The sequence below is a fragment of the Alexandromys fortis genome, unplaced genomic scaffold (assembly GCF_014885135.2).
Source record: "Alexandromys fortis isolate MF-2015 unplaced genomic scaffold, M_Fortis_MF-2015_v1.1 scaffold_223, whole genome shotgun sequence".
NCBI classification, from domain to species: Eukaryota; Metazoa; Chordata; class Mammalia; order Rodentia; family Cricetidae; genus Alexandromys; species Alexandromys fortis.
Window position 1 is genome coordinate 1,449,003 of NW_026068095.1, and position 13,573 is coordinate 1,462,575.

Consider the following 13,573-nt stretch of genomic DNA (forward strand, 5'->3'; position numbering starts at 1 on the left):
TGCACGCTTGAACTGTCATCGCCTATGCACACATTGCCGTAGCAAAATCACACCTTACTATTCCCCCACATGATGTAGGTGGGTCTCTATGTTGTTTCATTGGTTAACAAAGAAACTGCCTTGGTCCTTTTGATAGGACAGAAAATTAGGTAGGTGGAGTAGACAGAACAGAATGCTGGGAAGAAGGGAAGTTAGACATTCGCCATGCCTCTCCTCTCGGGTCAGACGTGATGGACCCAGCCACCAGGTCAGACATGCTGAATTTTTCCCCGGTAAGACACCACTTCATGGTGCTACACAGATTACTATATATAGGTTAAAGCAAGATATGAGAGTTAGCCAGTAAGAGGCTAGAGCTAATGGGCCAGGCAGTGTTTAAAAGAATACTATTTGTGTGTTGTTATTTTGAGGCATAAGCTAGCCAGGCGGCCGGGAGCCAGGCGGCAGGAACGCAGCCCGCAGCTCCTTCTACACCCATACTTCCCTCCTCACCTTTGCTGGGCTGGCTAACAGCCATGGCCTATGTGGCTTCCTGGGCCTCCAAGGCTGAGTGCTTTCTCTTCGTATTATTTTAGCATTTTACATGTACATTGAATGGCTTGTAAACTCCAAAAGTTTAGGTGTTGAAAACACACAGACTTTACAGAGAAACCCTGTCTTGAAAAACCAAAAAAAGGAAAGTATGAAAGAAAGAAAGAAAGAAAGAAAGAAAGAAAGAAAGAAAGAAAGAAAATACCCAGACTTATGTTGCTGCTGTTTTGAGGTAGTCTTCAGTGGTAATTGGGAATAGACAGGGTCACAAGGATGGGAACCTCCGCAGTGGGACTGGTGGCTTTATAAGCAGAGAGAGATGCAAGCTAGTGGATCCTCTGCATGCATCACATGACAGTCTTTATGGCGATAGAATACAGCATGGAGGCCCTTACTAGATGGTGTCACTGACCGCCCAGTCTGCTCGATCATGCGCCAAATGAACTTCTATTCTTTGTAAATTACCTGGCCTCAAGTATTTTATTATAAAAATAGAAAACAGGTGGAGACAATATCTTTCCTGGAATGCAGGGATAACTCGATCTTACTCTGTATAACCCGTGCACACAATAGATGTTTCAGAAGTGTTGGGCTGGGGTAAGTGCTTACACACCCATTCTCAAACATTTTTCCTAACTGCCATTCATATACAAGACACACTCCCATGGTTTCCATCTCTGATGTCATAGCTGCGTCTCTCACGACCCATGGTGATTCTGCACCTCTATCCAGGGTATGGCTTTGGAATGGTGGGGCACATTTTCCTGGGGCAATCAGAACCTGTGTGGGCGGGAGACAGGACAGATAGATCCTATCTGCTGCCTGGAGTCTACGGTGTCTGTTCTCAGGTAGAGAGTTGTGAGCTGTGGACTTACAATTGCCTAGGCCGTGTGGTAGGCAGGCGCTTTCTCTGTGCAACAGCCCAAGATGTCCTGAAACTAGCTCTGTAGACCAGGCTGGCCTCGAACTAACAGGGATCCACCTGCCTCAGCCTCCCAAGTGCTGCCCGGCCGGTAGGCGCTTTTAGGATTATTTTCAGATTGCTCGCAGTAATCTTACCATCTAGTTATCGTGTCCTCATGTTGTGGGTAACCGTAGCAGGATAAGCTTAGAATCACATGGAGCAAAAGCTACGGTACGTTCTCACTGTTTGCTGTGTCTCTTTCCCCAGTTTGGTCTTAGTAATGTTTTTACACGTTATTTTACTTTATGTGCATGTGTGTCTTGCTTGCATGTGTGTCTGTGTACCATGGACATGTCTGGTGCCCACAGAGGTCAGAAGAGGGTGTTGGATTTCTTGGGTCTGGGGTTACAAACGGTTGTTAGCTGTCATGTGGGTGTTGGGATTCAAACCCTGATCCTCTAGAAAAGCAGCCAGTGTTTCTAACTGCCGAGCCATTGCTCCAGTGCCAGCCTTAGTGGTTTTAATATTGACACAGAGCCTGGAGTCAGAAGGCAAATGCTGAGCTGGTCAGCATCGCTCATGGTCACTTCTCTCTGTCATCTACTACAAAGATTGGCGTATGTTCAGACAAGACGATGCTGTATCTCCATCCCTGGGTCCCTGGCAAATATCACAGACAGCCCTGTTTAATTATCTTTTGTCTATTACCTGCTGAAAACCTCTGCAAATCCTGATTTTACAGTTGCTTAATCCCCACATCATGGGCGGAGGCACACTTTGTACTACTGTCTAATATTGTGTTAAATTCAACTGGTATCCGGTTATGTATTCTATGATTTCCATGTGGTTCATCCTGCTATTTGGTTGTTTATACTATAATTTCTATGTGCCTCTTTTTCAGAGTAGATTGACCACCTACTCATTGCTCCCGACGGCACTTTTTCCTTTACATTTCTTGTGGTCACCGTAAAGTCTTTGTCTGCTAATTCAATCAGTGTCCTCTCCTTGTCCCTTTATTTAAGACAGGTTGGTCCGAATGACCCTGAACCTGCTACACTGCCATATCTGACCACGCCCTCCCAGACTCTTTCTATTCACTGTTTTCTAAGTTGTTAGGTGCCCAGTAATATTTTTCATAATGTGCTAAACCTCATGGATTTTATTGTCTTTTTTAAAAAGAGTACTGCATTTTTCTTGGTAAGCAGTTGATCTATTGGCAGATCAGCTGGGTGCGAGAAAGTCTCGGATTTTGGCTCTGTTTTGGTGAGCTCCTCCTCACAGCCCTCTCTAAGGACAGGGTGAGCAAGTCTAAAGGTGATGCCCCCTGGATCTCTGCTGAGTACCAGAGAGCTATAGAGTTCTCTCTGCTGTGGCTACTGAGAACATTAATGTCTCTCCGCACGCAGTGACTAGGGAATCCCAGCTCGTAGCGTCTATTCTCTCCTGGCCCCGTGAAGTTTTACCTGCACATGTGTTATTTGGTGTGCAGCTGGAGACACAGGTGTTTCCCCATGCAGATGCCTGCTCTGTGCAGCTCTGTCCTTTCTAGCACTGCTCTATAGCATCAATCCTCAAAGCAACATCTACATTTGGGTCTCCTTTCTCCCAACCGCAGTGTGGGCTTCGCCTCCCCGTGTGGGGATTAGAGAGTCGAGGAAGACATGGCCTTCAAGAGCCTTCTTCTTTGGAAGGCGGCATCTCCATCCATCCGTAGGGACCACCCAAACAGCTGTGCCATGTGTAGGTGGCTTGTTTTACTGCTGATGTCAGAAGAGTGAGCCTGAGGTGCCTTACTCTGTTATGGTGACACTCAGATGATTTCTTGTCATAGACAGACATATGTCTACTTTATATTTGAGGCAAAGGAGGAACAGAGCACATCAGAACCTGCTGGGAAGACACTCAGAATAGAATCCTTCTCTATTTCACTCCCGTCCAAAGAAAGCATTCATTAACTTTGTGTGTGTGTGTATGTGTGTGTGTGTGTGTGTGTGTGTGTGTGTGTGTGTGGTAATGGTACTGAGGACAGAGCCTAGGACATCACACATGCCAGGGAGTGTTTCACCAGTGGACACTATATTCCTAGTCTACTCCATATAGCCCATCCCATGTCACCTTTAAAGCTTTCATTTTGAGACAAGATGTTGCCAAGTTGCCTAGGCTTGGCTTGAACTTGCTCTGTAGCCTGGCCAGGCATGGCTCAAGCTGGTGCTCTCCCTACCTCAGCCTTTTCAGTAACTGGAATTACTGGCCTGAATCAACATACCTGGTGGGAATATTCACAAATGTCTCATTTGCCCCCTGTCTCCAATTCTACCACATCCATGCCGTCCCTCTCTTCATGGCCTCAGACGGTCTTCGGGTTTCATGGCTGCTCTGTTGTATCGGGCAAGATCTCTAGGCCTAGAGTCCACCCTACCCTTTCTGCTTCTGTTTTTGTCCAAATCTCTAGTGAGGCTCTGGGTTTACTTTTGCATTTTCTCCGCATCCGGCCGTGGGCTTGTCACACAGCATCTCTGGAAACACTTGCTAATAGGACCACAGGAGGAACTAGTACCACTTCGTATATCTGTCACCGTCCTCCCCACAGCCATCCTGAGCAGGTGCTCATGGGGCCAGAGGAGGAGCTGAAGCCTGCAGGTATCAGCAGGGGGATCCACCAGCCTGGAGCTCTTCTCCGCACACAGCCTGGACATGCTTGTCTCCTGGTATGGGCTGTTGGCTGATAATTCATGCATCCTTTATTATTCTTGGCATGCTGGAGCCATTCCACTAACATTCTTCTTCTCCATTTCTCCTGGAAACAACTTCCGAAAAGTCCCTTTATTATCCATTCAACCACGCCAATATAAATCTATCCACTCCTCTCATTTAATTTTAGCATTGCTCTTTTTTCCCCCTGTACATTTCTAGCAAGCTCTAGAATTCTGCATCCAATTTCTTTTTTTTTTTCTTCAGCAAAAACTTTAAAAATGTATCATCATTGTGCTTGTGTGCATGCACACACCATGGTGGGCACGTGAAATTCAGACCATACCTTTGTGGGGCCTCTTCTCCCCTTCCATCTTTATGTGGTGTTGTATGACACATGAATCCTGGGGAGAACGATGGTCTAATGTAACATGAAGGCCTGCTTTGTTGGGGTTTCTGTCCTACCCAGTTCCCACAGCCAGTAAATCCCCAGAACAATGGCAATGGGTTTTTGATCCTACTGCACATACTGGCTTTGTGGGAGCCTAGGCAGTTTGGATGCTCACCTTACTAGACCTGGATGGAGGAGGGTGGTCCTTGGACTGCCCACAGGGCAGGGAACCCTGATTGCTCTTTGAGCTGATGAGGGAGGGGGACTTGATTGGGGGAGGGGAGAAATGGGAGGCGGTGGCGGGGAAGAGACAGAAATCTTTAATAAATAAATAAATAAGAAAAAAAAAAGAAATTACACCGAGGTCTATATTAATGATAAAACTGATTGGCCCATTAGCTCAGGCTTCTTATTAACTCTTATAACTTACATTAACCCATTATTCTTATCTATGTTAGCCACATGGCTCGGTACCTTTTTCAGCAGGGTAGGTCACATCTTGCTTCTTCTGTGACCTCTGTCCGGGAGGGTCAGAGGTCAGTCCATCAGCTCTCCCTTTTTGTTTCAACCTCTCCCTGTTTGATCAGGAATCCACTCCCTGCTTTCTACCTGCAAAGCTTACCATCTTTGTGCGGTGGCTTTTGGCTACTATCTTCAAAAACAAGAGTGGGGGCATCATTCCTAGTCTGTGTCATAACTGCTGTCCTCTTCTGTATATAAACAGTGTCAGCCCATTTTGGTAGCTCCTATGGGCTTGTGTGCCAACAAACACCGTCAGCCCCATGCTCTTGCCATCTGGGTTCACTGGGTGGTTGGGTCATTTTCTTCCATCTTCTGTTTATTATCTTCCTCAAGAACCTGGAAATCTTCCTCTTCTTCCTCTCTCCACTCCCTTCTTGAATCTTGAGGAAAATGAGCATGTTTTTATTCATGCTTTTGTTTTCTAGACTCCTTGCAGTGGTTGTACAGGGTTTTCCTCTTCTTTCCTCCCTTTCTCTTCTTCCTTCTTTCAAATTATAATTTTATTTATTTGTTTTGTTTGCACGTGTGTTTACATGTGGTTGCATGTGCCATGGTGTGTGAGTGGAGCCCAGAGCACAACTCGTGTGATTTGATTTTCTCCCTCCACCATGTGGGTTCTGAGGATCAGACTCACATTGTCAGGCTCAGTGACAAATGCTCCTATTCACTGAGTCATCTTCCCCAACCCTTTGTTGTCATCATCATCACCATCATCATTTTTAGTAGCAGCAAGACACAAAGTTTCCCTTGTTTTTTCTTTTAAAAGCATATTTTATTAATTATTATTCTTGAGACCTTTTTACAATATATTTTGATTATATTCTTCCCTCAGTCTTCCCTCTAACTCCTTTCCAGATCCATCCTCTACCTCCTTACTCACTCCCAACTTCATGTACTTTAAAAAGTTGGACACAAGTCCAATTTATGCTGTCCATATATACCCATGAAGGTGGTGCCATGCCCTGAAGTGTGGTGGGGACCTACTAAGAGCCACAGTATCATAAAAAGTGATCAGCTCAGTAAAGATGCTTGCTATACTCCCCACCCCACGTAGTAACTGTTTGTTACTTTTCTCTTGCTGTGTGTGGTAAAACTCGGGACCCAAAGTGTTCCGGAGAGAGTCCATGATGGCCAGGAAGACGTGTTAAGATGGCAGCGGAAGAAAGATCACCGATCACATCTTTATCCACACACAGGAAGCAGAGAACATGAACAGGAAGTGGCGTATGCTATAAAACCCACCCTCAGTAACATACTTCCTCCATCAAGGCTACATCTCTTATAAGTCCCATAACATCCCCAAACGGTGTGACTAACTGAGGACAGAGTGTTCAAGTACAGGAGCCTGTAGAGGACAGTTTTCATTCATATCGCTGCAGTGCTAATTGATTTCTTTTCTTTTTGTTGTGCAGATAATCGTAGCTTTTAAGGCAAACTTCAAGGATATAATCCTAGTGGCTACTATTCCAGCGTGTGGGAGGATGCATCTACATCTTCTCTCTAGCAGATGCTGTTGAACGTTTAGACTTCCCCCCATCTTCTGAGCCTCACCTTTTGCAGGTCTTTGTATAGACTACAAAGAGTGTAGAAAAATACCTTAGGCTTTTCTGCTAGCTGTTCAGTTTCACTACCTCCCAGGAAATTCCACAACTGTCAACCATCATTGTTTCTACCAAGATGGTTAGTATCACACCAAGTTAATTAACTGAATCCTAATATCTTTATGAACAAGGCCCTTAGATCTGGCCTGTCCCCGGGAGTCACCAGAAAGTTCCTATGCTATCTTGACCCCCTTTTCAGGTGGATAGATTTTTCTGATGGTCTGAACTTATTTCTCATTTTAGGGTGATCTGCCTCTCTGTACTTTATTTTCATCCATAACAAACTGAAACAAGGGTCCCCCATGGAGCTCAAGCTATAGAGAACCCCACACAGATCCACATGGTATCATTCCTAGTATTGGGAAAGCTTTGGAGAAGCTCTGACTATGTATGGTTCCCTACAGCGTCTGGATAAAGGCTGGAAATCCAACATGATCAGCTGGGGGACCTCACCGTGTTCAGGGTCTATGAGATTGTAATTGTATTCATCTGGTTTTCTGATCAATAGAACTGATGGTTATTGATGTAGTAAAAGACTGCCACATTTCAAGATCCAATGGGCCCAGTGTAAGTCTGCCTCCGCAGATCTTGGTTGTGTCTCCTAAGAGCACCTTTGGCTGGCTTCTGAGGCTCTGGCTTCAAGACAATGTACAACCATCCTCAAAGATTCTTATCAGATTGTTTGGGAAGGGCCCTGGTCATGCCATTGCCTCTAGAGTCACGTGGACGTGGATTCCTGGTCTGGTTCTTCTGCTTTCTAGAAGGATCTATGAAGTCTCTGAGTCTAATATGTAAACACAAACATACCAATGCCTATTTCAATGGATGATTCTCAGAAATTATGGGGTATTTTGTAAGGTATTATTGTAACAAAATGCTTTGTGAGTGATAGTCATTTGTTTCTTTTTCTCTTTCTTCCTCTTGTCTTTACCTCCTTTTGTGTATGTGTGAGAGCAGGGCATGGGTGGACTCAGGTCATACAATAGGCAAGGCACAGCCTAAAAATAATGAAAAACCTCAGGACAGGTGAACCCCAGCCCCCAAGACAGTAAAGGTGACGTAAGACATACAGAGAAAGATGGAGATAGATAGACAGACAGATACATAAGGAGGGAAAAATCCATATGTGGGGAGGGGGTTCCCATTTTGGGAAGGATGGGTGCCAGGAATGGTTTTGTTGTAGGAGATGGGGTGGAAATACTGTTCAGGTTTCTTTGGTTGACGTATTCTGTTTTCGAAGGGCCTGGACAGTATTAAGATAATGCTGTGTGCAAAAATGCTCAATCATACCACAAGGACATGTGCTCAACTATGTTCATAGCAGCATTTGTAATAGCCAGAACCTGGAAACAACCTAGATGCTCCTCAACCAAGGAATGGGCAAAGAAAATGTGGTACATTTACACAATAAAGTACTACACAGTGCTAAAAAATAATGACATCTTGAGATTTGCAGGCAAATGGATCAATCTAGAAAAAACCACATTGACTGAGGTAACCCAGACCCAGAAAGACACATATAGTATGCATTCACCCATAAGTGGCTTTTGGACATAAAGCAAAGAAAAAATACCATACAGGCCACAACCTAGACAACAAAGAGGACCCTAAGAGACACATACATGGATCTACATAGGAAGGTGAAAAAGACAAGATCTCTTGAGTAAATTGAGAGCATGGGGGTCATGGAAGAGTGTAGAGAGGAGGAAGGGAATGATGTGGAGAAAAATGTATAACTCAACAAAAACAATTTAAAAAAGAAGAACTAGTTAGAAACAAGCCTAAGCTAAGGCCTAGCTTTTCTAATTAAAAAAAAAAATGCAGTGTGTTATGCTCCAAAGGTCCAGGATGTGGAATTAGGGACAAAGAGGGCATGAGAAGGGACCTGCACTACTCACTGACTTTGCTTAGGAAGCTCTGTCTCCTGCCCCATGTTGAACACAGTTAGTCACCCAGCTGAGAACAGGGACCTGCCTGGAAGGAGTCTGAAGGTTGAACTGGTAAACCAAAAGTGTGTGAAGGTCGACTATAACGCTGCATCATAGCTGGAGCAAAGTTGAAATTCTAGCTGCAGCCTCACTCTGGGATAGCGTGCGGTAATGGAATATCAGGGAATGAGAGTCGTGTGATAAGGTTATCTCCTACCATGTCATCCAGGACATATTTTCCAACTTCTCTGAGCTCTAGGCCCCTAACACTCCTAAAACCTAATACCCATACTTCTATCATATGCTCTTTGTAATCATTTAAACTCCAGGTAAATCCAAATTATTCTGTAGAATCTTATTATTTTAAACCCCAGTGTCTTTGTGTTACAGATGAGGAATGTGGCTTCCAGGAGTGACGAAGCAGTGACTCAGGAAGTAGTGGAATCCAGGGTTTCTGTCTCCCCAAAAAGGGAGGCAGGGAGTTGTGTGTGGGGGGGGGGGAGAGGAATTGTCTCAGCCAAGTGAGCATGCTCTGAAAAGGAAGGGGACACCAGCGCTGGCAAAGAGAGCGAGGCTCAGAATGGAGTCTTTCATGAATTACTGCTTGGCTCTATTCCCAGAATGCCCGCTAAGGTAAAACTGCCCAAGGGAAGAGGCCCTGGTTGATCCATAAATCCTTAGCTACTCTCCCAAGAAAGGAGCAGGGTTGGACAATGGGGACATCTAAGGAACCGGAGGCACAGCAGCAGGTAGGTCACTAGGAAGGATTAGCAGGCAGCAAGGGCTGCGGAAGCCAGAGAGGGGCAGCAAGATCCCATCTTTACTCACCTTGTTACTAAAATTGGTTTTTGGAATCTGGAAAGGACAGAAATGGAGCAAGAGTCAGATGGATACGGGCTTTTGGAGACCATCTGCTTGAGCATGACGTGAGACTAAGTTTTGACCACGAGGCATTATGGGATGAGTTTCCACCCAAGTTTTTCATGTAAATAAAGAATTCTGACTTCCAGAGAGGGCCAGGTCCTCCGTGCACATGAGGGGTTCAAACTCAAGCTTGCTGATTATCTGTTCCTCCTAACCAGTGGATATCTGAACTCAGAGAGAGGCAGCTCGTCGGTTAGCTCTGAAAACTAGGGCTGGGCAGGCGCACAGGAGGCTGGCCCTCACTGCTTCTGTGTGAGTGGGGTGTGTCGGTCATTGCTGCAGGTTACTTCCAGGACTGTGTGAGCCCTGGGTCCCCATTCACAGCCTTATCTTGCTTTATGAAACAGACACGATCCCTATGGGATCCCTTCCCCACACCTGGTAGTTCTGTCTCCCTGGTGAGGGGGGATGGGGGTACGGGAGTGGGGGCAGGACGCGGCAGTACCGCTGCCTGCCAGGGGAGATTCCTTGACACCAGCCACTCTCCTCTTTAGTACAGGGCAAAAGCAGGGCACTTCTGTGCAGGACTGGCTAGGGGTGGCTGCTGCTTTAGAACTTTTAGTAAGGCTTTCTCTGGAAAGATGACAGAAACCGGGAGTTCTCAGGAAGAAGTGGAGGGGGATCTGGCAGTTAAATACTTCACAGCTTACTTATTAATTTTGATCATTTGTAAGTTTGAGGGCTTTGCAGTTTATTCTATGTGTGCATATGGGTTTGGGTACATACATGTGCATATGTATATGTGAGCATGTGTCTGGAAGTCAGAGGTCCGTAAATGTCTATGTCAATTACTTTAACGTTTCGCTCACCCTATAAGTGAATACATCTTCTTTATTGTGCTCATAGAAAACATTTCACTGTATAGAACCGGCTGGGAAAGTGACCATATCGAAACAGCTACAAGGAGCAAAGTGGAGCACAGGTCATGATGCGTGGTCACAGAGCCCTTGAGGAGGCATAGGTGGTGCCGCTGAAACTGGAACGACCAGACTCTTGAGTCTTGACCTATGTGTCACACCGTTCCACTAACAGGTTACCCCTCCGAATCTCAAGCAGCTTCTACTGCTGACCGAGCCCCGCACTTCAAAACTGGGACTCATGTTTGAGACACCCAGCCTTTCTCATCTAACCTAGGACTATCAGTTCTGCGTGGCCAGCTGGGCCTAGGATCCCCGTCTCTACCTCCTCAGCGCTGCTGTTGCGAGTCTACACCGTCAAACCCAGCTTTTAATGTGGGTTCTGGGAGTCCAAGCCCAGATCCTCATGTTTGTGCAGTGTGAGCTTTCTGTCCTAAGTTCTCCCCCAGGCCTCGCCCCTGCAGCATCTAGCCCTTGTCCTACCCTGTATTTCTCCTGATGTGTGTGTTCTTCGAGCCTCTCATGTAGAGGATCCCTTCTTCTTCCTTCTGTCTTCTAGTCTCCCTCAACAGTGAGGTGCAGCTTTACCAGGGTTCGTGGTACATTGTGGTGCTTGGCCATCCTGCTATGAGTTCTACTCTCTTTGGGGTGCAGAGGGTTCGGGGCTGTAGTGTACTAGAATTGGGTCATCTAGAACTGTGTCTGGCTTAGTTTTTGTGAGCCAGTGATGTTCAGCCGGCAGCCTGAAGTCAGCTGAGACTGGAGTGTTTATACACTGGAGTCTTCAGGGTTAGAGACAGCTACTCAATAAACTTTCTCCAGCACATTACCAGCTAATGAAATAAGGACTCAGACCAGTCCTTGGAGTGTCTTCTCTTCAAGCTCCCAGAGGTGCCCAGTGCTTCCAACAATACATCTAGGGGCCCAATGCCCTCGTTTAAAGCAACTACTTCTGTGGGTTTAAAGCAACTACCCTGAGAAAGAGTGACAGGGAGAGCCAGTGTAAAAAAAAAAAAAAAAGATTTATTTTTATTTTGTGTATATGGGTATTTTGCTTGCATGTATGTCTATGCACCATGTGCACACAGTACCTATGGTGGTCAGAAGAGGGCATTGGATTCCCTGGAACTGGAGTTAGAGACAGTTGTGAGCTGCCATGAAGGTGCAGGGAATTGAACCTGAGTCTTCTGAAAGAGCAGCCAATGCTGTTAACTGCTGAGCTATCTCTCCAGACCCAAAGGGCTCCTCTCTTTAAGGAAGTATTTTTCTTTTTCATGTGTATGTGGTATGTGTGTGTATGTATGTTCAGGTATGTGCAGTGTGTGCATATATGTCACTTTCCTGCTTGAACACTTGGACTCTCAGTTCTATTGACTTTTCTTTAGCAAGGGGTGAGCCCAAGGTTTGGCCCAGCAGCCCTAGTACCAAGTGATTCTCTGGGACAGATAGTGACCAGGCTCCTTCCGCCTCAAATCCTGGCAACTCTCTGGCTCCTGTCACCCAGGTGTGACTGGAGGGAACCGGTCTGCGGCAGAGCAGCCACCTTCTTTGATGTGCCTGCAGAGACAATTGCACTGCTTGGAGCTCTCTGCCAAGGCTCTCTTTCCCTTCCTTGTCTTTGGATGGCAACCATCTAAGACCTGGATGTCAAGTTGTCACTAATGTCCCAACTGACACATCTGGTCTTGGCAGATCCCGTGTATTTGACTCTGGCTGAACTAGTTTGACCTTTCCATGGTGGAACCCTGGAAGCACTGTGTACAGCTTTTACTTTTTTCTTTCTTCTAGAATCTCCTCTCCCCATGGCTTCTACCTTCTCATTAAAACACATAACAACATAGCAAAACAAGTATTTTAAAGGCCAGTCAGCCAGCAACAGAAATCAACCAACCCTCCCTGTCAAAGAGGGAACCCCAAACAACATCTTCACCCACACCTCGGAGGAAGCTAACCTGCTGCTTTCCAGAAAGTGATGGAAACATGCTATTCAGAAAGCACTCGGCACATGAGTCATCTGCCCACTCACTCCTTCATCTGAATGAAAATAGACCCGTCATCTGCTTCCACGTCCAGTTTCCTGCCCAGAAGTCATTATCCTCTGGTGGCACCAGAGGTAATTACACCAAGGGACTGTGGCTGGCTGGCAGCAGGCGGTGCCAACCGAATGGGGTGCCAGGCTTGTCTGTGCCCAGCTATTCCAAGATAGAGGAGGACAAAGAGCTGGGCTGAGCTTTGGAAAGAGGGGTCAATGACTGACGCCTCCGAGGTCAGCCTAGGCAGAGTCTAGGTTCTAGGTCTAGACAGGTGATTGCCCTGCCTGAGGTCATCCCACGGGCAGATTTAGAGATGGCAAGAGATGGAGTATGTCATGCCCAAAAGTGCCAAGCTGTCTTGGCAGTGCAGACACTTTGAGACTGAGAGATTGCAGTGGGGACACGACATAGTGTCTGTAGAGGGAAGAACACAACAGCAGAACCTTTGTGTGGTCTCTAACCCAACAAGGAGTCGTCAGCTGCTGCCTTGCTTCAGAGGAGCGTTCTCACATCCTAGGAGGAGATTGGATTAGACAAATAGAAACCGGCACACTCTGACTCATGGGCTAAATCTAGCTCATCGCCTGTTTTCATATCAGTAGTCATGTTTTAAAACAATTAAAACAAGAACCGTCTTTCTATGGCCTGGAGAAGTAATGTGAAATTCAAAGTTTGATAACAATAAATAAACTTTTATTAGAGAATGAGCTGATAAATTGTCTTAGATGGTTTCAAATGTCAACTTGACATAGCCTAGAGTCACCCAGAGAGGATTTGATGTCGGGGACCAGCATTGAGAAAAATACTACTCGCCAGGGTAGGGGCATGGGGATTTAGAAATATTAGCAAAGAATACAAAGACGTGAAAATAAGACAGAAAAACATAGAACAGTACTGGGAGGTAGTTCCAGTGAATACTGAAATTGTCTACGTTTAATTTCCAATTGCTTAAAATACCCCTGACCCCATGAGTTAGGAGTAAGATTTAAAAAAACTGCATTACCATGATACAAGGAAATGAACAGACCAGTTAGTTGAAGGTTGTAGGTTAAAGCCACAGTTAAACATTCTGTTGCTAGAATAAAACAAGTCACACTCATACCCTAGACCAAAACATTCTGTAGGCAAATTCCTGGGTGGAATCCAATGTTATCTCCTTAAGGGCACTGTAGCCTTAGTTGGAACCTTAGA